Consider the following 4,756-nt stretch of genomic DNA (forward strand, 5'->3'; position numbering starts at 1 on the left):
CTATGGATCATGATGGCCCGGTCTATAGTAACTTCAGACCGGTTGCTAGTGGAAATGATTGAGCGTTGAATAAACTCCAACCATCCTCTAGCTACAGGCTTAAGGTCCAGTCTTCTCAATTGAACCGGCTTGCCTCTTGAGTCAACTTTCCATTGAACTCCTTCCACACATATGTCCATGAGGACTTGGTCCAACCTTTGATCAAAGTTGACCCTTCTAGTGTAGGGGCGTGCATTTTCTTCCATCATTGGCAAGTTGAACGCCAGCCTTATATTTTTCGGACTAAAATCTAAGTATTTTCCCCGAACCATGGTAAGCCAGTGCTTTGGATTCGGGTTCACACTTTGATCATAGTTCCTAGTGATCCACGCGTTTGCATAGAACTCTTGAACCATTAAGATCCCAACTTGTTGAATGGGGTTGGTGAGAACTTTCCAACCTCTTCTTCGGATCTCATGTCGGATCTCCGGATACTCATTCTTTTTGAGCTTGAAAGGAACCTCAGGGATCACTTTCTTCTTGGCCACAACTTCATAGAAGTGGTCTTGATGGACATTTGAGATGAATCTCTCCATCTCCCATGACTCAGAGGTGGAAGCAATTGCCTTCCCTTTCCTCTTTCTTGAGGTTTCTCTGGCCTTAGGTGCCATTAATGGTTATGGAAAAACAAAAAGATATGCTTTTACCACACCAAACTTAAAATGTTTGCTCGTCCCCGAGCAAAAGAAGAAAGAAAGAAGGAGAAGAAGAAGAAAAATGGAGGAGAGGGAGAGAGGTGTGTGTTCGGCCAAGGGGAAGAAGAAAGGGTTGTGTTGTGTGAAAATGAAGAAGGAAAGAGGGGTTTATATAGGAGTGAGGGAAAGTTTAGGGTTCGGTCATTAGGGTTAGGTTTGGGAGGGAAAAGAATTTGAATTTTGGAGGTAGGTGGGGTTTTTGGGGAAGAGAGGATGGATGTGAATGGTGAAGAGGTGATGGGGAAGAGTGATTGAGGTGATTGGTGAGGGGTATTCGTGGAAGAGAGTTATGAAAAGGTGTGAAAAGGAGAGAAGAAAATGTGGGGATCCTGTGGGGTCCACAAATCCTGAGGGGATCCTGTGGGGTCCACAGATCCTGTGAGGTCAAAGACTTAACATCCCTGCTCCAAATAGGCGTGTAAAACACCCTTAGCATGCATGTCTGGCGTTAAACGCCAGCTTGCTACTTGTTTTTGGCATTAAACGCCCAAATGTAGCCTGTTTCTGGCGTTTAACGCCACTCCCATGCTCTGTTCTGACATTAAACACCAGTCTGGTGCTTGTTTCTGGCGTTTAACGTCAGGTAGATGCTTGTTTCTGGCGTTAAACGCCAACTTGGTGCTTGTTTCTGGCGTTAAACGCCAGAAAGATGCTTGTTTCTGGCGTTCAAACGCCAGAATGCTCCTCCTCCAGGGTGTGCTATTTTTTTATGCTATTTTTCATTTTATTTTTGATTTTTTTGTAGTTTTTGTGACTCCACATGATCATCAACCTAATAAAATACGAAATAGAAATAAAAAAAAATAGATATAATTAAATAACATTGGGTTGCCTCCCAACAAGCGCTTATTTAATGTCAATAGCTTGACAGTGAGCTCTTATGGAGCCTCACAGATGTTCAGAGCAATGTTGGGACCTCCCAACACCAAACTTAGAGTTTGAATGTGGGGGTTCAATACCAAACTTAGAGTTTGGTTGTGGCCTTCCAACACCAAACTTAGAGTTTGACTGTGGGGGCTTTAGTTGACTCTGCAGTGAGAGAAACTTTCCATGCTTCCTCTCCATGGTTACAGAAGGAGATCTTTGAGTTTTAAACACAAGGTTGTCCTCATTCAGTTGAAGGACCAATTCTCCTCTGTCCACATCAATCACAGCTCTTGCTGTAGCTAGAAAGGGTCTTCCAAGGATGATGGATTCATCCTCATCCTTCCCAGTGTCTAGGATTATAAAATCAGCAGGGATGTAAAGGCCTTCAACCTTTACTAGCATGTCCTCTACTTGTCCATAAGCCTGTTTTCTTGAGTTGTCTGCCATCTCTAATGAAATTTTGGCAGCTTGCACCTCAAAGATCCCAAGTTTCTCCATTACAGAGAGTGGCATTAAGTTTATTCCTGACCCAGGTCACACAGAGCCTTCTCAAAGGTCATGGTGCCTATGTTACAGGGAATTAGGAATTTACCAGGATCCTGTTTCTTTTGAGGTAATTTCTGCCTATCCAATGCATTTAGTTCATTGGTGAGCAAGGGAGGTTCATCTTCCCAAGTCTCATTACCAAATTATTTGGCATTCAGCTTCATGATTGCACCAAGGTACTTAGCAACTTGCTCTTCAGTAATGTCTTCATTCTCTTCAGAAGAAGAATACTCATCAGAGCTCATGAAGGGCAGAAGGAGGTTCAATGGAATCTCTATGGTCTCTAGATGAGTCTCAGATTCCTTTGGTTCCTCAAAGGAAAACTCCTTATTGGTCACTGAGCGTCCCAGGAGGTTTTTCTCACTAGGATTCACATCCTCCTCCTCCTCTTTGGGTTCGGCCACACCAAATAAGGTAATGGCCTTGCACTCTCTTTTTGGATTCTCTTCTGAATTGCTTGGGAGAGTACTAGGAGGAATTTCAGTGACTCTTTTACTCAGTTGGCCCACTTGTGCCTCCAAATTTCTAATGGAGGACCTTGTTTTATTCATGAAACTTAAAGTGGCCTTAGATAGATCAGAGACTATATTTGCTAAGCTAGATGGATTCTGCTTAGAATTCTCTGTCTGTTGCTGAGTGGATGATGGAAAAGGCTTGCTATTGCTAAACCTGTTTCTTCCATAATTATTAAAGCCTTGTTGAGGCTTTTGTTGATCCTTCCATGAGAAATTTGGGTAATTTCTCCATGAGGGATTATAGGTGTTTCCATAGGGTTCCCCCATGTAATTCACCTCTGCTATTGCAGGGTTCTCAGGATCATAAGCTTCTTCTTCAGAAGATGCCTCTTGAGTACTGTTGGATGCAGCTTGCATTCCATTCAGACTCTGAGAAATCATATTGACTTGCTGAGTCAATATTTTGTTCTGAGCCAATATTGCATTCAGAGCATCAATTTCAAGAACTCCCTTCCTCTGAGGCGTCCCATTACTCACAGGATTCCTTTCAGAAGTGTACATGAACTGGTTATTAGCAACCATGTCAATGAGTTCCTGAGCTTCTGCAGGCGTTTTCTTTAGGTGAATAGATCCACCTGCAGAATGGTCCAATGACATCTTTGATAACTCAGACAGACCATCATAGAGTATATCTAGGATAGTCCATTCTGAAAGCATGTCAGAAGGACACTTTTTGGTCAGTTGCTTATATCTCTCCCAAGCTTCATAGAGGGATTCACCGTCCTTCTGTCTAAAGGTTTGAACATCCACTCTAAGCTTACTAAGCTTTTGAGGAGGAAAGAACTTGGCTAAGAAAGCCGTGACTAGCTTATCCCAAGAGTTTAGGCTATCTTTAGGTTGAGAGTGCAACCATATTCTAGCTCTGTCTCTTACAGCAAACGGGAAAATCATGAGCCTGTAGACTTCAGAGTCAACCCCATTGGTCTTAATAGTATCACAGATCTGCAAGAATTCAGTTAAGAACTGAAAAGGATCTTCTGATGGAAGTCCAGAAAACTTGCAATTCTGTTCCATCAGAGAAACTCATTGAGGTTTAAGCTCAAAATTGTTTGCTCCAATGGCAGGGATTGAGATGCTTCTTCCATGTAAGTTGGAATTTGGTGCAGTAAAGTCACCAAGCATCTTCCTTGCATTGTTATTATTTTCGGCCATGTCTCTTTCTTTTTCGAAAATTTCAGTAAAGTCCTCTTCAGAGTGTTGTGTTTTATCTTCTCTTAGCTTCCTCTTCAGAGTCCTTTCAGGTTCCGGATTAGCTTCAACAAGAATGTTCTTATCCTTGCTCCTGCTCATGTGAAAAAGAAGAGAACACAAAAGAAAATATGGAATCCTCTATGTCACAGTATAGAGATTCCTTATGTAAGTATAAGAAGAGAAGAGTAGCAAAAAGAAAAAGATAAGAATCCAAACACAGGGGAGAGGAATGGGTTCAAATTCTTGAGTGAAAGAGGGGTGTTAGTAGATGAATAAATAAACAGAAGGGGATGAGAGATGAGAGAATTCGAAAATTAAACAAAATAAAAATAAAAATAAAAATTTTTGTTTTTAATTTAAAAATTAAAGTTAAAATTTGAAAATTTTAAAATAAAATAAAATTAAATTAAAATTTAAAACAATTAGTTAATTAAAAAGGAATTTTGAAAAAAATGGAGGTGATTTTCGAAAATTAGAGAGAGAATTAGTTAGGTAGTTTTGAAAAAGATATGATTGAAATAGTAAATTTTTAAAATCAAACAAAAGTTAAGTAGTTGATTGAAAAAGATTTGAAAATCAATTTTTGAAAAGATAAGGAGTTAGAAAAGAAGTTAGAAAAGATTTTGAAATTGATTTTGAAAAAGAAATTTAAAAAGATTTGATTTTGAAAATTAAAGTTGATTACTTGACTAACAAGAAACTAAAAAGATATGATTTAAAATTTAAAGAATGAACCTTTCTTAATAGGCAAGTAACAAACTTGAAATTTTTGAATCAATCACATTAATTGTTAGCATTAATTTCAAAAATATGAAATAGAAATAAGAAAAAGATTTTGAAAATTTCGAAATTATGAAAGAAAAAATGAAAAAGATTTGATTTTTGAAAAAGATTTGAAAAAGA

General features: G+C 39.0%; 1 non-coding gene across 1 annotated transcript; it reads left to right on the forward strand.

The window, feature by feature from the left end:
* Positions 1-3,313: 3,313 nt before the first annotated feature.
* Positions 3,314-3,421, forward strand: LOC112731063 (small nucleolar RNA R71). The gene has a single exon (XR_003166858.1). It is a non-coding gene; the product is annotated as a small nucleolar RNA R71 (small nucleolar RNA).
* The last annotated feature ends 1,335 nt before the right edge of the window (positions 3,422-4,756 follow it).

The sequence above is a fragment of the Arachis hypogaea genome, chromosome 12 (assembly GCF_003086295.3).
Source record: "Arachis hypogaea cultivar Tifrunner chromosome 12, arahy.Tifrunner.gnm2.J5K5, whole genome shotgun sequence".
In the NCBI taxonomy this organism is placed as follows: Eukaryota; Viridiplantae; Streptophyta; class Magnoliopsida; order Fabales; family Fabaceae; genus Arachis; species Arachis hypogaea.